Source organism: Crinia signifera, chromosome 4 (assembly GCF_055691185.1).
Source record: "Crinia signifera chromosome 4, ASM5569118v1, whole genome shotgun sequence".
NCBI classification, from domain to species: Eukaryota; Metazoa; Chordata; class Amphibia; order Anura; family Myobatrachidae; genus Crinia; species Crinia signifera.
The window spans coordinates 95,307,112-95,333,049 of NC_139220.1; the positions used below are offsets into that span (position 1 = coordinate 95,307,112).

Genomic DNA, 25,938 nt, shown 5'->3' on the forward strand with positions numbered 1-25,938 from the left:
CAACATCCCATGTGAAATAGAACGCCCATCTTAGTAAATTTCCCCTTCAGTATTAATTCTCATATGAAGAGATGACAAATAAACTGCATACAGAATACATCTCACAGTATCATTAAAGTGAGGCTTTTTAGTTTTATGTACCTGATAAATGAGCCATAAAGAAAAACTATGCATATTTATTATGCGTGACTGTTTTCAGGAGAAAACTAATGGTGTGTACACACGGTGAGATTTGACATTAGATTTTGATCATATACAGATGTAGCGGGATTCATCTTTGCAGGGGATGGCGATGGCTTCGCCATCGCCATCCCCTGCCCCGCCGCCATCTGTATGCCTGAAGGGGACGCGCGCGCGTCCCCTTCCTACGGTGCTGCCCTCGGTCGCCCGGTGCCCACACCGGGCAACCGCACCCCCCCCCCCCCACAGTGGCCAGAGGTCCCCCCCAGCCCCCTCGAGCGGGAGGCGGACAGTATTGCGTCTGTCTCGCCGCCCCGCCGCCCGGATACTGAGACGCGCGTGCATGGGGGACGCACGCGCGTCTCAGTCAGATAGAGGCGCCGTGTTGCTGGCGATCCACCAGCAGCATGCTGCTGGCGGATCGCCAGCAAGAATAGGGCCCGATACATCTGTAGTTAAAATCGCATGCAGATCACACAGGTTTTTTACCTTGCGATCCCGATGCGCTCTCCCGTGACAGCACAAATCGAAAACCAGATAGACAGGGCGCAATGACTATATAGTGCAAATCTGTGCTCCTTGCTCATTGCCCATACACACTTGAAGATTTTGAGCTCAAACTATCTCAAAATGTAAAAACTGAGGTACTTTGAGCTCAAAATCACCTAGTGCATATGGGCCTTAGGGGTATACATACTAAATTGTAGGTTTTTAAAAGTGGAGAGGTTTCTAATTATCATTTATTTACATTTAACACCCTCATAGCTAGAATCTGATACTTTTGGCAACCTCTCCACTTCTAAAGAACCCTCAAAATATATCCCTTCAGGAAGGTTTGATCCTTATAGGGCCTAATGCCTCTGGCGGGACATTGAAGCTGTGCCGAAATAAGAAGTATGCAAAAGCTGGTACTAGGAGGTGGGGATGGGTTATATCATGGGCACTAGTGGATTTACACATCCCAGCATGCCCTACCAAAGTTCTGATGTTAAATCATGTTAAAATTGTGGTAGGTATAGCTTGGATGTTGGGTTACAGGGCAGTTGGAGTGTGACAGTATGCCTATCCAAAAGACAATGGGGCAGATGCATGAACTAGCGTTAAGTGCATATGCTGCGCTTAACGCTAGTTAACTGGGGGGAATAAATTTTTTTAGAATGTAATATCAGCGCTAGGGACAGGCTGCCAATTAACACTCGGCGCAACTGTCCCTTCAATTAGCGGGGCAGGCGATATATAACCAGCCTCCTAGCCATATATCACCCGGTAGCCACCCCAGCCGCTTTGCCAGCCCAGGGCTATTTCCACTGCAGGGACAACGCTAGCTCTGCTGCTGGCTCCGGGCTGCACATTAGATCTTGTGATAAAAGCGAGATCTCGCGCATGCCCACTGGGCCGGCCAGGCAGGCAGAGACAGTGCGCCAGTCTGATCTGATATGCTGTCTCCAGGAGGGGACATCACCAGAGGGGGGAATTTACGTTCCCCCGCTTACACCTTGTCAGTGTCCCTTACTGCTCTGCCTTTTAAATGAGGCGAAGCAGGAAGTATTATAGTGGCGCGATAACAGGGGCGGGCTGGGCCGGGGGGCAGGGTGCCATGTGCCCCCCGGGCCGCTCAATCGTTTTGTGTGCGGGCCGCCGCCACCTTGCTCTGACTCTGAGGCTGCTGCTGCAGCCACGGCTGACCTGTCTGGTTTCTGGTCTCCAGAAACATGGCCACCGGCCTCCTGCACTGAGGACACGCCTAGTGCAGGAGGCTGCTAGAGTGGAGGAGAGTGCACGGCCCGGGTCACAGTGCAGCAGAGTATCAGATGGAGCAGGCTGCCAGCGGTAAGGACTCTGCCCTTTATTGCAATGCACACTGAGGCAGCCCGCCCCAAAGTAGTGGCTGTATGAAGTCACCACCCGGGGAAGGTTGTGTTAGACTAGGGAGACTGCGGAGGGCAGGGAGGGGGTGTTTATATATACATATGGAGCCGCACTAATGTATTAATGGGGGTAGTTGGTGTTTGTAATTGTGTATGGAGCTGTTTTGTATTGTTGGGAGGGGGATGGTGGTGTTATATATATGTATGGATTTGAATGAGGTGTGTCGATGTATATATGATTGGATTGATATAAGAGAGGCAGTGTATGTATGTATGTATGTATGTATGTATAAGAGCAGCAGTGTGTGTGTGTGTGTGTGTGTGTGTATGTATGTATGAGAGCAGCAGTGTATGTATGTACAGTATGTATGAGAGTGCCAGAGTATGTATGTATGTATGATGTATGCATGTATGAGAGTGCCAGAGTATGTATGTATGAGAGTGCCAGAGTATGTATGTATGAGAGTGCCAGAGTATGTATGTATGTATGAGAGTGCCAGAGTATGTATGCATGTATGTATGTATGAGAGTGCCAGAGTATGCATGTATATATGAGAATGCCAGAGTATGTATGTATGTATGTATGTATGCGAGGGCTGGAGTATGTATGTATGAGAGGGCCGGAGTATGTATGTATGTACTGTATGTATGTGAGTGCCGGAGTATGTATGCATGTATGTATGTATGAGAGTGCCAGAGTATATATGTATGTATGTATGAGAGTGCCAGAGTATGTATGTATGAAAGTGATGGTGTATGTATGAGAGTGCCGGTATATATATGTATGATAGTGGTGCTATATGTATGTGAGAGGCGGTGCAGGTATATATGTAGATGCGAGGTGGAGGATGGACTGCCACTCATGGGCCTGTCCTTTGTGCATGCCCCCCAGGCTAAACTTTGCCAGCCAGCCCCTGCGCGATAAGCGCCGCTATAATACATCTACCCCAATAAATGAACCCCTTTATGAGCATGGAGGATGTAGATGCAGTCATAGGTGCCGATTTATATCTTTGCTGGTGGGTGCTCAAGCCAAAAATATAGGGGAGTGGCTTTATGGGGAAGGGGCGTGGCCACAACATAATACCAGTTTATATTACGCAGCACAGTTTCCAATATTTAAATTACGGCAGCAGAGTTCCCCTTTTTACACATTACTTGTGGACCTGCAGCTGTTTCTATATGATAACCGTCCGTACCCCCATGCACAGGAATGCCGGGCAGATGCTGCTGTCAGCTCAGGTAATGGCGCCGGGCAGCATCTTGTATGCACGAATGTGCATGCGGCAGCCGCCGGGTCACTAAAGAGCTGAAAAAACTGTTTCCCAGGCGGTGGGTCCGGTGATGTGGGTGCTGCAGCCGCAAATTAGCAAGGTAATACAGCGGCCAAGCAGCGGGACTCAGGCCCGTGGGTGCTCAGCAATTTCCATGGGTGCTCGGGCCCTTGAGCACCCACAGAATCGGCGCCTATGCATGCAGTAGGTCACATTAGCTTTCTGTGTTCTATGTCTTGGTGAGAGAAAAAAGTGGACAGAAAAAAAGTACCATACTGTAACTGCTATTTTAGAGACTGCTGAAAAATAACACTTAGGGGCCAGTTTGTTGGTAATTAATCCCTGTCCACTGTATTTCTCTCTGTGGCAGATGTCTCAAGTTTTAAAAAGTGATAAAATGGACAGTGATAAACACCCAGACAGTCAGTTCCTAACTGTCATTTGTCAAACCCAGCCTGTAACATGGCAGTAAGGAGCCGATTGGACGGTTGTTTATCACTCTCCATTTTATCACTTTTTCAAGCTTGATACATCTGGTCCTCTTTAGCTTAGCACAACTCCCCCATAGGCATATATTTTAAGGGTCATTTGTACGCAGCTGCACTTCTCACACTGTATTTCATAGTACTACCACCACAAACAGTATGAACTACCACTGTAATGTACTAAAGTACAGATTTTAGCAGTGCATTCTCTTGCCAACTAGAGGTAGGGATTGACATCAAAGTAACTAACACCACCCAGAGCAGAGGTGGGATTATCATGACAAGCGATGAGCTATTAAATAACTGTCACAATAATCCTGATAATTACTTTTGATGTTAATCCCTGCTCTGGTTCATACATTACCACCTAGGGAGTTGCAGTAGGTGACTGTGAAGAAAAAGCACATAAAGTTGCTGTACAAAATAAAGGTCTAGGCTAAAGTAAAGAAAAACAATGCTTCCCAGTTACACAGCAGCAGCCTCTAGCAATGATGTTCATGTTGCACTCAATAGGCAAGTGTTACTATAGTGTGACATAATAATTAAAGTGATAGTTGTTTCAATTATGGAAACTACACAGTAGTAGTTTTTATAAGTCTTTTATACCCTTATATCAGACCTCACGGCCATTACAAGAAATAAACATGTACTGCTAACTAGGTACAGCAACTGCAAACTGTAACTTATGCCTGTGATTCTCAAAGGGTCATTCAGCGGAGACTAACCCACATCGTCTTTTAACTTGCCTATAATAGCATTTATAAAAATATCCACAGATAATTAGCAGCGATATGATCCAGTTCCTTTTACATTAAAGATTAACCCCAGCATTTAGGATTAAGGGACATATTTATAGACTATAGAAAAACCTCCTCGAAAAAAGTCTGAGGTCACAGAATTGAAGTTCTTAAACTTCAGAATGCAGACTTTTCTGAGCCAGGGTATTGAAAATGGGGGGGGTGCTTAGACCTTGAGTTCAGTGGGAAGTCGCTGCTTGTAGAATTGTTCCCATCCTGACCAATAGGACAAATTATTTTGCTATGGAAGACATTGAAAGTAAAGATTAGACATTTAGGGGTACATTTACTAAGATGGAAGCAGTGGCGTAACTATGGAGGGTGCAAGGGGTGCAACTGCTATGGGGCCCGGGCCTTTGGCGGGCCCAAGGGCTAAGCAGGCATCCCCTGCACCCATTAGACATTTATTAGCTAGTGCCTCGGCACTGCCGTCCCGTCCCTATCTTCCCCTGATCCCTACTGCTGTACCCTGTGCCTCCCCCCCTTCGCAGCAGCTTTGGTGTCGCCAATGAAGGTGAGGAGCTAGTCTGGCTAAACCAGCCTCTGCTCTCCCCCCCCCCTCTGTATCTCTGTTGATGCCAGGGCTCAACGTCACTAACCGGTGACCAGCCCAGGAGCGAAAAAGTGCTAGTGCTGGCTATGGTGACAGCATGACCTGGGGCTGGCTGCCTGACATCTGTGGCGCTGAGGGACCCACGCTGAGGAAATCATCCACTGATGTGGACACGCTGCGCTACCGCTGAGGTCCCGGCGCTGATCTGTAGGTACAGTAACACAACAGTTTATACTGTGGGAGGGCAGAGGTGCACAGGATGCCTGGTCAGGTGGGGTGGGGTGGATTAAGATCTCCTCTCTCCTCTCTTTTTTTCCTCTGTCTTGCACTCTCTCTCCGTCCCCAGCCACCTCTCTCTCCTATTTTCTTCCCTCTCATTTCCCCTGTCTCACCCCCCCCTCTCTCTCTCACTTTCCCTACCCCTCTTTATCCCCCTCAACCCTCCTTGTCTCCCCCCACTCACTCATCCTCCCCTTGTCTCATCTCTCACTCTTTCCCCCTGCCCCTCTCACTCTCCTCTTTCTTTCTCTCCACTGTTCTCTTTCCTCATTCACATGCCCCTATTCTCTTTCTCCTCCCCAGCTATCTCTTTCCTCCCTTTCCCCTCTCTCTTTCTCCCCCCATTCTGTCGCTCTACCTGGCACTGTCTATACCAGACTATCTCCCTTCCTCCCTGACATTCTCTCTCACTCCTGCTCATACCTCTCCCTCTTTCTCCTCACATTCCTTCTGTTTTCCTGACCACCCCTATCTCACATCTTTCCCCAGCATAATTTTTGTCTCTCAGCAGCACGAGGGGGGGGGGGGGGGGGAGTTCTAGTTACGCCTCTGGATGGAAGCTCTATTCAAGATGGAATGTTGCCCAAAGCAACCAATCTATTCTATCTATTATCTTCTAGAACAGGCATTTATTTAGCACCTTCTAAAACAGGCAAGTTCAACCTGCGGCCTTCCAGCTGTTGAGAAACCACACATCCCAGCATGCCTTACTATAATTTTGGCATTCCCTAATACCTGTGGCAAGGCATGATGGGACTTGTAGTTTCACAGCTGGAGGGCCACAGGTTGGACATATCTGTTCTAAAAGGTGCTAAATAAATTACTAGAATCCGATTGGTGATTAAGGGCAATATCCCATCTTCAATAGAATTCCTATTTTAGTAAATTTAGCCCTTAGGGTCTAATTTAGAGTTGTGAGGAACTGCAAGGGATCATTACTGTACATACAACTGGTAGGCACTATTTCCAGCTGGGTATAGGTCATTGGGTAGACTTATATTTGGTCGACAAGCATTGTGTCGACTTAGCCATTGCCAACCTAATGATTGTGTCGACATTCCGACCCTGATGATCTTAGCCATGTCAACACATTTCATGTGTCGGTCTAAGCCATGTTGACCATCAGTGGTCGACCAATGCATGTCAAACTATTATGTGTCAACCTAATGATGTATCCCTTCTGGCTTGCAAAACCATGTTACACTGTAGTGGGAGGCCATCTTGAAATGATTTGTGGTCGGCTATGAGGGTGCAGCCTTGGTCATCCCTACATTACAAGGAAATAGTACATCTGTCCAGGGTGTGAGCTACATGTGACACCAGGTGGCATTCTTCCTGCATGCATGTGTTATTGATACTATTCTGATTGTAGATGTTTAAGGCATCTTAGTGTTTTTATGATATTATTATTATTATTATTATTATTATACATTTTACTGCACCTTAGTGTTTTGCTTTACAGAATAGTGGGATAAAAAATGGCGCACACAAATAGAGAGATACAGTATGAATTAAAGGGTAGACAAGAGAATGCTATAAACACCCCCATACATTACTGTGACTTCTCCGAGGGGAGATCGCAGACAATCGCCTGCGGTTCTTTTGCATGTGATATATCACATGAGATCCAAGCAAATGCTGCCAGAGGCTGTCTGAAGCAACAATCCTACATGCAGCAGTTGCGATCTAGTTGCGACCACGCATCAGCTCTAAAACGCATGCAACTGGCCAATTGGACCCAATTTCTCAAAAGAGTTTCACAAAACCGAACCGAGTCTGAATCAGGCCCTTAGTCCAACTGCAGTCCTCTAACCAGTGGCGTAAGTTTGTCCCAGTTGCCCGGAGGCAAGATAAATATTGGTGCCCCCCCACACACAACGTTATTCAAAATATATATAGTCTGTTATGAAATATATATTATATACTGTATGTATATACAGAAAGAGAGGGAGAACACATATATATTTCAGAACTCAGCCACAGAAGCAATTTTGATGGATTTCAATTAATGGATTTAAACTGGAAGTGGTGGTGAGGTGCCCCCTCGAGAGCAGGAGCCCGGCGGCAGATTACTCCATTGCCTCCCAGAGTTCTGCCTCTGCCTCTAACCTTTAAAAGGGTCAGACTTGATATAACTGAAATGTATATTTACAGACCTAAATTATTCAATCCATAAATGCTTCCACTTGCCATTTATACCCCCAAATGCCACTTTATTTAATTATTTTATTTGTGAACAAACAAAAATACATCACATGATCTTAAGGTACACATTACACAATAAAATAATTGATAACGACTATTGCTAACAATATTTTTGGTTTTAATTGTTGGTTCTTAAAGCACTAAGCATTAGCAAAAAGACGGAAATGGTGAATCATTTAAAGGTGGCAAGTTCATGTGCACACAGAACTGACCAGCAGACAAATGTTGGATATGACTGCAAGACTGTCGTAGTCATCTACCGGATGCAGAACAGGGAGTGGGCAGACTTGTTAAGTACCACAGATGTGCATCTGTTCATTAACTTATGGATAATGCGATTCAGGGAACAATTCAGAGAGCCTCTCAGTACATCGTAAATTCACCAGCGCAGTCTTAGCTCCCACCGCTGCTGCAAACGCCAACAATTATCCTACATCAGATTGTGCCATTTGCCACTTATTTCTGTGGAGAAACACTGCATTAGTCTCTGTGGGGGAAATTTACTAAGATGTGTATTCTACTTCACATGTGATGTTGCTATGGGCAACCAATCAGAATCTACAGGTACTTCTTATTTATTTCGCACCCTCTAGAAGATAGTAGACAGGATCTGATTGGTTGCCCATAGCAACATCACATGTGAAGTAGAATACACATTTTAGTAAATTTCCCCCTGTGTATCTTTACCTTTCCATTCTTACACAGATTCAGACTTCCTACATCAGCTTATCTGCAAAGAGCTACTTTGCATAAAATTGCCCGGTGGCCATAATAATTTGGCCACTCAGTATATGTGCTGCGTGACAGCCCTGCACTGTGCAGAGAAAAGACCTGGCACAATTTCCAAGCTGTAGTCACAGGGCCAGATTCTCTAAGCTTCAAAAGTGATAAAATAGAGAGTGATAAACAGCCAGCCAATCAGCTCCTGCCTGACATTTTTCAAACACAGTCTGTGGCATGGCAGGTAGGAGCTGATTGGCTGGCTGTTTATCACTCTCCATTTTATCACTTTTGAAGCTTAGAGAATCTGGCCCTATATCTGAAGACAACAGTCATGTGCATGTGTAATCACTGCAGCCACCACATACAGACAGAGGGCCTAATTCAGACCTCCTCATAAAGCTGCTTTTTTAGCAATGGACAAATCCATGCTGCACTGCAGGTGGGACAGGGAGAGTAAAGGTCCCCATACTCTATGCGATTTGGGCCCCCTTTCACCTGATTCCTTGAAACCGGCCCAAATCACATGTGTATGACATCCGATCCCGTGCGCTTCAGATCGGATCCGGATTTCATACGTGCTGCACATAAGATAAATCTAAAGCTGCCCATACACGGTCCGTTTAATGGATCCGTTTGGGACTTAAATAGCACGCATCGCATGCCTTGTGCATGTAATGCGATCCGATGCGATGTGTAGCTAGTACAAAATATATGTGCAGCACATACAGTACTTTTTGTACCGTACTATGTGATGCGCGGGAGCGCGCATCGCATAGTACAGAACGGAGCCGGTCCACAACGGACCGTGTATGGGCAGCTTTAGTGCTTTTTAGCACCCAGGATGTAGGGCGTTCCGATGCAGAGGGAGACTCCAAGAGCCGAGCCAAGGTTGCTAGGCGGGACACAGAGAAGTGGTCGGGGGAGCCAGGCAGCAGGCAACATTTTAAAAAACATACAAATGAATAGGCAGCTCCTGGATCCCTCCACCCAGCTCCCCCAACCCAGTTCTCAGTGTTCCCCCGCCCGGCTCCCTCCGCCTACAGCTCCCCGGAAGCCTAATTGTACTTGAGACCTGCCGAGGAAATCAGTTTGACTTGTCCTTAGGACAAGTCAGCCTAATGTATGGAGGCCTTTAGATTTATAGTTTGTTTCTTATTAGTGTTATACTGTAAGTACTTTCCATATACTGCTTCAAACTCTTATATGTCCATGATTCTCACTAAGTGCACTTTTGCTTTGTTGTCTTATAAGCCTAGTATATTTATAACAAGCTAGAAATACAAAACAATACTGCCCCATTTTTTTTAACTACCGTAGTTCCCAAATGCCATGATGAAATGAATCAAGTATAGCCATTGGTCTGCTCACTGCACTGAAAAACCAGGAAGGAGGATCATCTGCTCTCCTGGGAATCCTGGTGAACTCCCCGGAATTCCCCAGTATTCAAGTACGGAGTAAATATCTCAGCTGTGCACAAATAAAGATTGTCTGTAATTTCAACATAAACCTACTTATGTCTGTTAGACTTCGGGCACATACAATAGATATGCAAAGTCTGGAATAATATGCATATCTGTGCATAAATGGACAAAGTGCTTTTGCCTTTTTCCCATAAACAAAAATAACTTCAGTCCTTTGTGCTTAGTAACAAAAATATAAACAGATCATGTAGACTGGAGGATGTCATGGTAAGTATAATATTGTCATTGGCGCTTCCAGACAGAGGTTATGGGACCAATCTATCTTCTATTTAAAGTGTAGACATTTTGATAAATAATACCCACCGGGGACACTGACAAAAAAGCCAAGGATTAAACTTCAGAATAAGTTTAATTTCTTGTGGAATAAAGCATACGATACATTTATGATTTTGTACATTGAATAAATTAAAATGGGGGGCATGACAGCATAACAGCCAGCATGGGTTCCTACTCCCTGATTCTCTGTGTAACCCTCACTACTACTGTAATGATATATAAGGCAATCCTCAAACTTCTGCACTCAGCTGATGGCAACGACATATTGGTCCAGTTATAAAAGTGCCAAAACCCAGGTGGCCAATGGTAAATGCTTGATCTCCTTGTCTGCCAGAACCATACCCTCCAACATGGCCCATTCCATTAGGTACAAAATGCTCTGTTTCTGGACTTCCTTACCAGTGGCAATTACAGAGGTTGGACTGCACTACTGTCCAATATTCAAAAAGGGGAGCCACACCCACTGCCACCTCAAACATCACTGTCCTGGACTCACTGGCACTTGATGTGTCCCCCTATTTGAATTTTGGACTGTGCTGGAGTCCAACCTCTGTAACTGCCACTGGCAGGGAAGTCCAGGAACAGAGCATTTTGTACCTAATGGAATGGATCATGTTTGAGGGTATGCAGAACATACATTGATCCACAACCGAAGTCTGCTTATAGGAAGTGTACATAGGTCTTACTTCTGCTGCACTGCTGGTCCAACTGAAGATCCACATGCTGGGAAGAGTAAGCATCCAGCCTATTATTACTATAGCTCTACCCCATTTAGTCCCCTAATAAATTAAACCTTTTCATTTTACTGATAATATACTAGCAAAAGCTGTCCCATTAAATGTAGAGCACCATTTGACTTTAAGCCATGTTTCTTATGTACAAATGGGTGCATCTGCACAAGATAAGGACATGTCTCTACAAATTGACATAAGGTACAGGGGCATATTTTTGGACTTCCATATATTTGTGAACCTTCGATGACCCTGAAATCAACTGGAGGAAAAACATACATGAATTGCTTCTCACTGAGGTTTGAGGGCCCACGGAGGAGGCCCAGCTGGTCTGTTAACTACGGGGAGGGATGGAGGAAGTAATAATAGGTGGATAACCCAATAACTAAAGGTACCCTATACACCTGCTATTATTGTGATGTATATAGCAGCTGCTAATATTGCAAAACAGAAAAACACAAGAGGAAGCAGCGCTTAAATAAAAATGAGTGAATTCATTAAATAAAATTTGTACATTTAATATTAAAAATGAAAACATATAGGACACAACTTAAATTGACACTTTTTGCATGCTATGATGACGTGTCGCTATTGTGGGAAATCAGTTAAAAGATAATATATATCAATGGCTCGGTGATCAGTGTGTAGATGAACACCAATCGGGGTTGGAGTATGTCCTGCACTGTCCACAATGCGCTAGCCCCAATTGGATGGAGTCCTGTAACTGCGGCAATAGATTGTCCTGTGTGCCCACCAAGGGAGTGGCTGATGTATTGAGCCTGACTGCAACCTCGTGGCACTCTGTATCCAAGATGAAAGGTATTTAGCCGAAGACTTCCACTGATTGGGGGACCTGTGGTTCATCTACCCACGTGAGATCTGATCATGAGCCATTGATATATATTATCTTTTAACCGATTTCCCACAAAAGTGACACAAGTGTCATAATAGCATGCAAAAAGTTTCAATTTAATTGTGTCCTATATGTATTAATTTTTTATATTAAATGTACAAATTTTATTTAATTGATTCACTCATTTTTATTTGAGCGCTGCTTCCCCTTGTGTTTTTCTGTTTTGAAGTTCTTCATGGGGATTGACCCTCCCCACTCCAGCAGCTGCTCCTATTTAAGAAAACAACTCAGCATCAGCGCTCCCGGGGTACAACATTTTGGTGTTGACCCCATATTGCACACTGCTAATATTTCTCATGAAATAAAATAAGTCTTCATTAATTAATTTGGTAATATTAGCAGAACAGGAGGTGTCCCAGGTCTTTGGCTATATCTTAAGCCCCATACACACTACCCGACAGTGACCGATGCCAATTTTACCATATCGGCCATGGAGGCCGATATTGTCTGTATACATTAAATGTTATCAGCTGCCGATACCAGTCAGTGATGTCACAGGGACCCGCTGAACATTTGTGTCATCTGGCTATATTGCCAAATTGGGCTGCATGTTTGGTCGCTATCAATCAGGAAAATACAATTTGTAAATAGGACAGATTCATATTTCCACGATGGCATAGGGCAGATCTGTGCAGGCTTCAATGTAAAAAATAGAAAATATTAATATGGGGGGACCCCTAGTCATTTGTCCCCCATATTTTGTGAGCCAGGACCGGCCCTTGAGCCTGATGCTGGTTTTAAAAATTCCGGGGATCCCCTACTTGGTTGGACCCATGAATTTCTAAAACCAGGACCAGCTATTTGAGTCCGGAGCTGGTTACGGCTGTAGGGGGGGACCCTACGCCGTTTTAAAAAAATATATATTTATTTTATTTTTTTCTATTTTTTTTACGCTGCAGCCTGCACAGATCTGACTGATCCGTGCTTATTTCTGCCAAATACAGCTGGAAAATTAGGATTATTTTCCAGTCATATTTTCAAGTCAACTACCGCCGTATATTACATACGGCTGATTAGTAAATTAGGAATCACCATTCGAATGAATGGTGATTCCTATTGGTATTTTTTCGATGTCCTATGCATTTGTTTTCCTGAATAGGAATAAGAATACGCCTGTCAAAAGAATACGAATGGCCGTATATCGGCCATAGCAAATTCAGGAAATATGAATTTACTGCTGTATATGGCTAGAAATGGCTAGGAGTAGGCATACTCATAGCAATTTCTGCTTAGTAAATTTCCCCCTGAATGATATTGCTCAGAAGCCCTGTTCTGAGCGATATTGTTAACAATATTGTCTAGTGTGTATGGGGCTTTACAGTTACAAAAACTGTGTTCTATTAGATAGAAAAGCACAAAGAAGTTAAACCCCATACACAGTACAAGGCATAGTAAAATATATTGGTCAAAAGAAACCTGCCAGGTCCCCGCCTAGTGAGTATTGCTTCTTGGCACCCTAGCTAGAACTTCAATTTACTAGTTCCTCCACCCGGCCTAACCCCACACTGCCAGAAATACCCAAGTATTAAGTACAACAAGGATGACTTCCTCATATACATCCTTCATTTTGTAAGAATCAGACTCATTGGCAACCCCCATATCCCAGAGCCCCTGGGCAGCTGCCTAAAGCTGCCTAATGGTAAAGCCCACCCTGACTGTACTTCAACATCCCTGGATTTAAAGATATCCATGCTTAGGCACATGTGACTTAGGGGTCTGTACTAAGCATGTACTGTACTAAGCATTGGAGAGATAAACTGGAGAGAGATAAAAGTACAAGCCAACCAGCTCCTGTCATTTCCTAAAACACCCTGTGACATGGCAGTTATGTGCTTATTGGATGGTACTTTATCTCCTGCCATCTGTCTCCAAGGTTTAGCAAATAGACCCGTAAATTACTACTTCAGTCAGTCTATCTGTGCTCAAGCAGGGATACATCAAAAACTGGGACTGTTGGGGTGTCTCTAGGACAGTGTTTGGGAAACACTGGTCTAAGTGGTTAATAGACTGGACACCGCAGAAAGTTCCACTTTGCTAACTTTCTCCCTAGTTATGAAAACTATTTTTTTTACTATAATAAATGAACCATTATACATAATTGTATTATAATACAACTGCATTTCTCATATGTCTTAGGCAAACATGGGTGAAGACTACTTATCAATATGGCCTGATAAACAGAATAAACCTGACTGCATCATGGGTTAGGATAACTTGGAACCAACCAGTGTGTAATAGATACAGATGTGTGCCCATACAACTTTGCACTAGTCCTGCCAAACGTGCCCTCTTGGCTGCCACGTCCCGAGAGAATCTGCTTGCGTCTTTCTACATCTTTTATGTGTCTTTTATTCTGAAATTGCATCCTAGACAAAACACAATGTAACTAGGACACAGGATATCTAACACTTGTACCTTGTGTGCAACTGAGCCTTTGGGGGGAAATTAAATAAGATGGGAGTTCTATTTTACCTGGGATATGGGCATCCAATCATAATCTACTTCTTATTTATTTTTAACATTCTAGAAGATAATAGATAGTATCTGATTAGTTGCCCATAGCAACATCCTATGTGAAATAGAACGCCCATCTTAGTAAATATCCCCCTCTGAATATGCATATAATGTGCTACAATGGTTTTTCCATATCAAGTTCTGTTGCGCTTCATATACAGACTCAGCCGCACGCATATGTACAAGTGTCGAGTATTAAAAAAATAAGTACTGTCTCCAAGTGCATCCTAGTTGCATTGTGTTGCAGCTAAGACGTAACAAACGGATTTGCAGAAGACCAGTGGCGGTTTTTACCTGCAACCCCCCCCCAGGTAAAATCCGCCATTGTAATGAAGCCAGATGCAGTCTGTGAGACTGCACTGGCTTCACTGTAACTGGCAGTGACATCCTATTGGAAGTCCGACTTGCCAGTCACCAAGGCAGTCCCATTGGGAGATGTCTTTCTGCAGGCTGCCCTGCAAATTAGGAAATTGCGCATGCGCAGTACCTATATCGGTACTGCACCGGCGCTGGGCCCAGTGTCTGTCATTTATATTGTACAGGCGCCAGGACCAAGATTCCTTCAATGGCCTGTTGCCGAAGCAGCCCACAGAAGCTGGCCGCATGTGCAGTACATATGTTTGTACTGCGCATGCGCCAGTCCTGGTGCCTGTCATCATAGGACAGGCGCCTGGAAAGGGAGGTGAGCGGCGATGGCGGCAACAGGGGGAGGGAGGTGCCTGCAGCCAGAGGCAGCCCCCCTCCCCAAAAAGGTAGGGGCCGCCACTGCAGAAGACCTATCTGCTCACGTGCACCAGTATCTGCATGGCGTATTGAGGCTACATGTGCTGTATTAGGAAACATCTGTAGATAAAAAATTTGAAAAAAAGGAGACACTACACTGAGGGGTACTTTTACTATGATGGGAGTTCTATTGAAGTTAAGATGTTGCCCATAGCAACCAATCAGATTATGGGCCAGATGCACTATGCTTCAAAAGTGATTAACAGGAAAGTGATAAACAACCAACCATTTAGCTCCTGCCTGACAATTTTCAAACACAGTCTGTGACATGGCAGGTAGGAGCTGATTGGCTGGCTGTTTATCACTCTCCATTTTTAGAAGGTGCTAAATGAATAAAAACTATAATCTGATTGGTTGCTATGGGCAATATCCCATATCCTATTGAACTCCCATCTTAGTAATTATTACCCCTAAGTACCCCTAAAGGAGCCCATACACGCTCCGTTCTGGGCATCCGTTCTGTACTTTTAAAGTACACATCGTATCGCATTGCATGCCTTGTGCATGCATTGTGAATGCAATGCGATGCGATACGATGTAAAGCTAGTACAAAATGTGCAGCACATAGTTTTTGTACTGTACTATGAGATGCCGCGGGAACGCGCATCTCATAGTACAGAACGGACGGAGCAGGAACGGAGCGTGTATGGGCTCCTTAAGTCCTGACTGAGTAGTCCTACCTACAAATGCATAATTGCCTATTTTCTGCATAATTGCCATGACACCTGCTGCCAGCAATGGCATGGTCATCAAGGTGAGGATGAGCCAAGATCCTGATACGTAAGTACAGTACATGTGGGCTACTTTCAGAACAAACTGTCCACACTACATTCTATTAATATTAGTTCCCATAGACATATATATATATATATATATATATATATATATATATATATATATATCCAAGTCTAATTAATGTCTAAAGTTGGCAAAAACTGTTAATTGAAACCCTGAAATTTATTATTTTGACACAAATAAACAAACTTGGGGATAATGCATATTTCACATAAGAAATGTCCATATAACTACTATATGTTACCATTTTTTATCTATATAAAAATAATATTGTCCTCCACTGCTAATAACAATATGTGCAAAAAGTCCAAATGCAACTTCTATAGTGTTAATGACAAAACGGGACCCTTGGTGTTAATAGCAGTTGTATAGGCGTATGATTTCTGAAACCCCTGTCACTAAGATATTTTAATTATCCCATTTAGGCTGTCAGGAACTGTCTAGAAAAGAATAATTTCAAACCAATGTCATTTTGCAACATTAAATGCTGTCTTTAATGATTAATAACTTCAGATATCAGATTACTTTTGATCATACTTGCCTACCTGACGCTCTCCATGCTGGAGAAAGTCCAGGAGCAGAGCATTTTCTCCCGCATGGAGAGGGTCAGGTAGGCAAGGATGTTTCTATTCAAAATTAATATATGTGACAGTGCATAGGGCATAATATAAATGCCTACCTACCTGACCCTCTCCTTCAGGGAGAAAATGCTCTGTTCCTGGACTTCTTTGGTAATGTATGATTGCCAGCACCTGTGATGAAACACCTTCACCTAGCTCCCCACAGGTGATGGCAATCATACATTACCAGGGAAGTCCAGGAGCAGAGCATTTTCTCCCTGAAGGAGAGGGTCAGGTAGGCAAGTATACTTCATTGTGGTAAATATAACTGGCATGTTCTTTTCCTCACATGGGTCATATAGAGTGTAGCCCAGACATTCCTAATCTCTGTCCTCAAAGTACACTTAAACAGGCCAGGTTATACTGATAGCCATGCTTGAGCACAGGTGACTTACTGAGTACCTCAGTTATTTTGATTTATACATCTGTGCTGAAGTCTGGAAATAAAAAAAAAAACTTGACTGTTAGTGTTCCTTGGGGACAGAGGTTGCAAATCCCTGGTGTAGCCAGAAATCTTTATAATCATTATAATGATTAATAAGTAAATATTAATGTATTAATAGGGTGTTTGAAAAAGTTATTCAATATTAATATTTACTTATAGTGTATTTTCCCAAATCAAAGTTTATCCGCAAATACAGTCCAGGTTTTAAGAGTATCATACCTCCCAACATGACCCTCTCCAGGAGGGACACAATACTCTGTTCCTGGACTTCCCTCTTAATTATTGATTGCCATCACCTGTGGTGAAACACCTTTCTCATCAATTACACTGTTCAAAACAGGTGATGGCAATCATAAATTAAGAGAGTATTGTGTCCCTCCTGGAGATTGTCATGTTGGGAGGTATGGAGTATCCATATTTGAGTCCAAATGGTTAAATCAAATTGACTGGGGTACTAATTTTCACCTGTGCTCAAGCATGGATATCTGTAAAACGTGGATGGTAATGGCTGAGTTTAGGAAACTCAAGTTACTGTAGATGCATTTGAAAATAAGTTGTGGTTTAACTAAGGGTTTTTTTGTTTTGCTTTTTAGTTTGCTTATAGTCCTGCTTTGTCATCTGTTTTCTGCTGAGCACAAATCAGGCACTGCTATTACACTCGGATATACCCGATACATTTATTGACTGTGTATATTCTAAATTGTGTTTTCCTATTGGCTATTCTGCTCATTGTATTATAGGACATTTCCTCAGTAATCTACAATCTATTCTCTTCAGCACTCTGTCACCAGCCGTTCTCTTCTATTATTTTAGTTGACAAGAATTTATTTTACTTATTTGTATTGTAATGACATTGAAGTTCACAGTGCACATGAGCCATTAAGTAAACCACTAGCAAACACTGTTAAAGACAACTGTAGAGTCCCGTTCCTGCCGCAATGTGAGTTGTGATCGACCAATGGCCATAACCTAAGCCAAAGCCATGTTGGATCTACATAGTTTACCTGAACTCTGAGCAACCAGATCTGTAAAATACGACCCACTACTTATGTGAATAAACTAATCACAGATTTGATTGTTGATAACCTGTCCAGTTTTTCTAGTTCAGTGATTCTCAAACTCGGTCCTCGGGACCCCACACAGTTCACGTTTTCCAGATCACCCGGCAGGTGCACAGGTGCATTCATTACTCACTGACTCATCGTAAAAGATCCACAGTTGGAGCTAATTATTTCACTTGATTCTGTGAGACATGCAAAACATACACTGTGTGGGGTCCTGAGGACCCGACTTTGTGAACCTGTGGTCTAATTAAACCCCTATTTATGCAAGCTACAGTAAGTTATTTCTGTGGTCTATGCTGTTCTGTGTGCTGGACACCGGACACCACAGCACTTGCCATTCCTACAAATGGGGTACAAACTGCACTCGCCATTCCCAGGTTGGGGTGCAGTGGCTTGTGACCACATACTCTAATAAATATGTGTTGACCCCCTGTATCTGTATATATACATACATATACACAAAAATATATATATATATATATATATATATATATATATATCTCATGGACATTCTTATAAAGTATATTGCTTTGTTTGCTTATACATGCTGTAAACGTAATGTTTGTTGTGTTGGAACAGTATACATGAATGTGAGGCTAATACTGGGCTACATTTTAATAATGGCTGTACCTAGAGCTAGTAGTTAGTTAATATTTAAAATTATTCAAACACATTTCAAAACTGCATCTCATTAATTATAAATATGATTAACACATGGCCATTTGCAGCCTGTTCAGTGTTCCAATCAATGCTAGTAGTGTCCCTTACAGTATATTAAATCTGCTATCATCCGGAATATTCATTGTGCATCAGAACTGTTCAATACTGAAATACAATGTAGCTGCTTCCCTGTGGTGACATTTATTACATAATTCACATGCTTCGAGGTTAGAAAAAAATCAGATCTTACAATGACCTTATGATGCTTGGAAATTACTAATTGTAGATGTATGGAAAATAATTGCATATTGATTTTGCTCTTCTCTCCTGAACCTGCAATTTTTAAAATGCTTAGATTCCAGCATTTTCCTATTGAAGTATTTGTAATGTAACAGTATGCATTTTATTATTAATACTATGACACTTTACAAATAAATGCGCCTATTGATCTTGACATCGTAAACAATGATGGATGGTTGATCTAATTCCACCACAGTGGCTCAAAACACTTGTCTCTACAAATGAGATCTGGTCACTTCTTTCATAGACATGTTTTATCTTAGCAGTAAAAAAACCCATAGTGATTTCATTTTGTGGGGAAGCGATTTAAAAGTAGTTGCTTTAATGCTTTAACCATTTATCTACAAAAACATATACGCCATGTATAAGTATTGACCATATTGTGTACGTCATATGATAACTAGTAAGGGGGACCCTGCAGTTTACATCACGTCACAAAAGGTCCTTTAGCACAATAATAATTACTATAGTCCCTTTGCACTTGACTGTTCTATCTAGAGTCCCATATTAACCATCATAACTTTACAGCTCATTAGGTCTGTATGTTGGTTAAGACTCAAGAATTCTAATTAAGCCTCTGAATATCCTTATTATAAGCTCATGGAGAGCTTGATTTATAGTCAACCATTAAAAAGACCACATTCTATCCTTCATTATTATGGTCTGCATAACTAGGGCACTGAGGACCGGACAAGGCAGCCCTAAATGTATCACACAGAATTAATGTCACTGCATCATTTATTTATTTTATTTAGCTTCAGATGCTGCAGATGGTTTTTAAGACACACTTTGCATCGTTAATTATTGACACTGATCATTGCAGCAGATTCCCCTGCCCACATCACATACCAGAACTAACAATACTGTACCTGGAACACCTAAGGCTGGATTTCTCATGGAAGTCCAATAAGGAGATCTTGCCTTGTTGCTTTATCGATTGTAGGCTTGCGTACTTGACCCTTCTCCAAGTCTGACTGTACGTTTACATTCTTCTTGTTGGTCATATAGACACTTGACTTCAAAGCATTCCTTAAATCGCTATATACTTTATCTTTATACATGTTTCTTTTTCTTAAAATCATCGATTAATGACTAAAACAAAACGTAATTTGTCCCATCGCTGATATTTTCTACGTGACCACCAGTATCAAAATTCCTTAACGCAAATGACCCATTGAAAGTTAACGTGAATGAAAATGCTTCTGGTAGTATTTCTGGTACAAACAGTGAATGAGTATATAGGATTCTTCATTTACCATCTTATTCTTGAAACAAGGCGAAAAATGGGATCAGTGTCCTCCCTTCAGAGGAAATTGACCATAGGTCAATAAGACATTGGACTTCACGGCACTCTTCATTAAGTGTTGATAATCTTTCACAACCAAGTAAATATTCCCCAAATCAGCTGCTGCGGTCACCGAAAGTGGCTTTCGAGTAGCTCAGGATGGTCCCCAGAACTTCTATCTTGGGATCATCTTTTGCAACTAAATGTTTGGATCCCTGAAGGTTTTCCTAGTGTAAATAAAAGAAGGGTCCAAACAGGAGATCCCCGGCTGCTGTCCTCCAGATTTTGCCTTCTCTGATGGATTTTCATCACACAGCATGTTTACATTAGCAAATTGCATTAATCTTATCCAGAAGACAGTAAGGGCAGAGATGCCTTCTTTTGGTTTGGTCCACTTCTCTAATACATCATGGCCTTAAGTTCCGCAAGTCTACCTGAGCTGACGCAGGGAAAGACGCACACATTCATCGTCCAGAATCTTTGGTGACTCCTAAGAACACAGACATTGTACTATCACAAAACAAGAAGTGATACAGTTCAGTGCAATTTATAAGAAATGGTGAAGAAAAACATCACACCCAACGTCAGATAATTAAGAGATGATGTAGAAAGTAACACGCCTGTAACCACACACCATAACATAAACTTTCAGACTAAACTGAAAATGACATAAATATAATGTACACCAGTTTTAATTATTAAAAGACAGGCAATTAGAACATGTAGGTTTCAGATTTGCTACAGCCACTGTTCACATACAACTCTAGTACTGTATGCTATTTTTAATAAAATGAAATACAAAGACATATGTACATGTATACATTAAGAGGCATGCAGCATAAGATTCAGTAGAATATTGCATGCAGCATGTATCACTTACACAGATCTGGGAAAAATCAGCTGATCCTCAAGATGACTCCGACCTCATCCTTTAGTAGATGAAAGTAGCCTTCCTGTTAAAACAATGCTGTCTTGTCTTCTTCACTTTGAGAGTGCTGTTGTTTCTCTCATCCTGGTTATGGTGTAGATTCCATTGTTAGATTATCTGACGTCCTGTGGAAAGAATATGAATTCATAGCGCCCTCTCGTGGCCAAAAACGGATAGAGCGCCTTGATGGTTTTCTCTCAATGACAATCACACTGCACTAGATTCTACTACGGACACAATTGTGCTCCTCCTGTCAGTTCATTTTAGCACACAATAGGTTAATTGTAATCACGTGTTTCATTTAACCCTGGTCCTATCTATACTGAATTAAATTGTAAGAAAATAAAGTTATACTATTTGTAAAGTGTTTTCTTAAACAACATATTATTTGCAATTATAAACCAATATTATTTTGAACCTGATTATCGATTTTGCCGTATTATTGAAGGATTTCTAGGTCGACCACTATTGGTTGACAGGCAAAAGCTTGGCATGGTCAAAATATCGACATTGACAAAATGTTGACACAAGCAGTAGGTTGACATGGAAATGGTCGACACATGGCAAGGTCGACATTAATTTTTCAGAAATTTTTCCTTAAGATACTTTCCTGAAATTCTACAAACCACTAGGACTCTGATGCAATGCGGGGCGAAGCCCCATTAGCAAAGCCTGGCGAGCGAAGCATGGAGTGTAAGTGTTACAGTAGTTGGGAGTTCACACAGATATATGTCGACATAGACACCAAAAATGTAGACCTTTTCATGTGTCGATCATTTCAATGCTGGTTGACCTTTTGTCCTTGTCAACCTTTTGTGTGTGTCAACTGTATTCACATGTCAACCTTTTCATTGTCGATCAATAGTGGTCGACCTACTGACTGTCAAATTAATTATGCGTTTGTATAAATACTTATACCCCTTTCACATCGCACTTTTAAAACGGTATATTGCCGTTTTTTTCCATTTTAAAACGTTTAAGGCTGCAATGTGAAAGTGCCAGAGTTGATTTACCGGTTAAAGTTAAGCGGTATTTCAACACAGTTAAAAAGCAGAGTCCTACACGGTTCAAAGCCGTTTTTTTTGGCAGTTTGAACAGCTCTATTTCAATGGCTTGAAACGTGTCCCTTGGGGGTTATACCCCTTTCACATTGCAGCTGTAACACGGTATATTGCCGTTTTTTTAGTGCTTTAAAACGGTTCCAGCTGCAATGTGAAAGCTACATTGTCAATTTACCGGTTACAGAAAACCGGTATTTTGACACGTGTTAAAAGCAGGATCCTACACGTTTCTGAGCCGTTTTCCCTGCAGTCTGAACAGCTCAGAAACGGTATTTGCTACAAATGATAACCACACTTGATCCCCGCCCACAAGCAGGAAAAAAACATTTAAAATGACATTGTATGGCTTTCTATGGGTGAAACGGGTTGAATCTGAAAGGTACAAAACGGTATTTAAACTGAAATATACCTTTACATCATGCAATATGAAAGGGGTTTAACTGGCTTTTGACCAGTTTTAAGACACGTTTAGAAAATCGGGTTGAAAGCAGGTTTTTGCAATGTGAAAGCAGTATTAAACGGGTTGAATGTTTGAATGGTATTAAATGATTTTTAAAACGGTTTTCACCTGCAATGTGAAAGGTCTCAAGGCTCAGACCCGTTTTAAAGTACCATTTAAGAATACTGTGTCATTACCCATTTCTGCAATGTGAAAGCAGTATTTGAGTACTCTCACTGCTTAAAGGTGATAGATCTGCAGTAAGTTAAACGGATACAGTCACATTGTCAATTCACAACCCTTCATGTTTTGTTATACCACAATATGTTATCAGGTGTCTATAAATTTTGTTTTGTTTTTGCTTTTTGTTACATTCTGGGCAAAACTGTTTACATCGCTTGATTAATTGCAAATTGTGTACTCTTTCCTTATTGTTACTGAAGTTTCAGATTTTATGTTTCTTTCATTTTACATTGCCCTGGAGTTTTGTAAAATGTAAATGAGTGAATTAGGCAGCAGATCAAAACTACTACAAATCTTATCTGCTATAGAGAAATACATAATAGGGTTAATTTTTGTTGGAAGCCTATTAACCTCCCAGTACATTTGTGGATTGTGGGAGAAAACTGCAGTACTCTCATTCAAGCTCAGGCATCTCAACACCTTTGGACCATGGTGGGTATTAAACCCATAAACTCAGTACTGTGAGGCAGCAATGCTAACCATTACACCAACCATGCTGTCCCATCTGCCTGTGTTATTTTGAGTAGGAGACATGAGTCCTAATTGCTTTGCCCATTTCCGTACCTGGGTGGATTTAATTAATGATCCTGACAGGTCCAATTGAGGATAGTGCCTATCAATATTTATCACGCTGTGGGCGGTTCATCCTTAATTTATTGAAAAGTCTTGAGATTCATTAACAAATTTCCTCCTTTTACAGACAGCGTTAATTGTCATTGACCTTTCACCATATTTGTATTTGCATACAACAATTCTCTTGGGTTTCTTTTGGATTGTTTATTGAATATTGTATATGTACATTTCTATATTTTTCAATTTTATTCCATTGTTCTCTGCAATGAGCTTTGGATAATGTAATCTGAATGACATGCCTCGGAACACTGACGCAGGCTCCAACTGTCATCTTACATAGGCTATTTATGCTCTTACATGTAAGGCATTTCAGATTTATTTATTATTTTAATGATAAGTCAAAAAAGAAATCCTCTGACAGACCCTATTGCATACTTAGAACAATGGTGGTATGCAGGAGGCATTTGTGTTTGCTGACTGCCAGGGTCATCATTAGCTGGCTAATGCCAACAGCCATGATTTAATTAAGCTACAATGACGTTATAGTTGTAGTCAGACAAAGGATACTAGTGTCATAGACAGGATACTTTCTTATCAATTACTGATTTACCCTGACGGCTCCCATACACTACCTGTAGCTGTCCCATGTCTCCCAACTCTTCTCTAGACAGTCCAGATTTCTCATAGCAATCCTTAATTCAGAATATAGCTTTCCTAGCACCCAGTACATGTTATATAGTAATTTATGCTTAAGCATTGCTGTCATACAGTACTGGCTACATGCACAATGACGACACAGCTACTACACACCACAAAGCCTGTACAATATTTTCAGTTTTTCCTTCTTCCCCACTCATTGGAAGTTTTGTCTTATTGTTTTCAGATTCTGAAATGGGGGGAGGGGGGCGTAAGGGGGTTCCCCCACCTCACCCCAAAAAAACACATTCAAGATGCTCCGAGCAGTATAATCGGTTGTCTGGCACAATATGGCCACCATCTAGGATTACTACAGGCATTGACAGGACAGAGATAATCCAGTCACCAAAGCATGTGACTAGGTACTGAGAAGGGGCCAGCCATGCACATTTCTTACTTCCCATGTCTTGTGTTCTTCCCCTCTACTCCCTCTGCTCCCCCTTCATATTTTATCTCCAGATAAGCGGGAAAGGGAGGGGGTCTTTTCAGTCCAGTAAGGTCCTTTCTCAACAAAGGTGTGTGTGTCATTGTTGTCAGCTGTCACTGCTGCTGCCATTGTGATTCCTCATTTGGTGATCTCCACTCGCTTTGTTACAGCAGCTGATACAACATAGGGAGCAACTATCCATTATCCAACAGCAAGTTATACAGACAAACACCAGGCTAAGCATAGTTACTCCAAACTAACAGATAACTAAGACGACATGTGTAGCACTCTGGAACCAGCACAGGAAGGATGCTCATATATAATAACGGGCAGTCATGGTTGGCAACAGCTCACTTTTAGGATTTTTACAAGGACTGTTTAATGTTTTGTATCTCTGCTAGTTACTGATACTCATTTCATCTGAACAGGAAGATTGGTATAGACATGAACAACACAAAAAGTCTTAGCTCAGAGCGCCTGTGTAATTGCTAATACGTTATCAGTATTCTGACTGTAATACTGGAGCAATAGGTTGAGATGAGTTACTGTAATGTTACAGTGTTATTTTACCTATGTTGCCCAAACTGCTGTAGTTGCCTTGTATTACATCCATTTGTAAATCACATTTATTATATTTAAAATGTCATTGGCCAGTGCCAGAGTCTTAATACATTTGCTTTGACAAATGACTTTAAAGGTGGCCATACACCTTCTCGCAGCAGTGCATGGCCATCCCATCTCCCTTGAGCCGCCCAGGCATTCCCGAGCAGCAGGATCGCAAGTGATATATCGCATACGGTCCTTTTGCATGTGCTGTATCACATGCAACCCCGTTCCCTGTAACCTGGAGGGGGTTCGAGTAGTGAAAGCAGATACGACCTCCAGATCTGATGCGATGCCCAAGTGGCCGCACATAGGATCAGGTGGAATGTCAAACACATGCGATTTTAGCTGATTTCACCCGATTTCACCACCGATCCATCGGTGAAATCGTCTCAAATCACATAAGTGTATGGGGGCCTTAACATTGGTGCTCCAAATATACATTCTGGCATTTTACAGCAAAGTTTAACTAAGAATGAATGCATTTAGTGTATATTATAATACATTGGTTATGTACACCTGCCTCCCATAATGCTTTTGGCATTTACCTCAATGTGAACAAATGTAAATGTAACACAGACAAAATAAATTCTTAATGAAGTTAAAAATAACACGTGAACAAGCCCTAACATTCATTGCAAAGCAGGCTTCCTAGCTGTCAGTTGAAGATGACTACCTGCACCTGATGCTTTCGTGTGAAGTAGAAATAGGTTCATAATCGGTCCCTAAGGAAAAGT

The 25,938-nt window shown here is 42.0% G+C and overlaps 1 protein-coding gene across 2 annotated transcripts in view; it reads right to left on the reverse strand.

Moving 5' to 3' along the window:
- Positions 1-21,252, reverse strand: part of DRD1 (dopamine receptor D1) — a 43,143-nt gene extending 21,891 nt beyond the window's left edge. Inside the window, exons 1-2 of one of the 2 annotated variants that reach the window (XM_083182000.1) lie at positions 21,112-21,252; positions 19,816-20,721 (exon numbers count right to left, since the gene is read on the reverse strand). The gene's annotated coding sequence lies outside the window, so the exon portion shown is untranslated. Of the gene's footprint in view, positions 1-19,815; positions 20,742-21,111 lie in introns of both variants that reach the window. The other variant, XM_083182001.1, reaches the window with a different exon arrangement.
- Between the last annotated feature and the right edge of the window lie 4,686 nt (positions 21,253-25,938).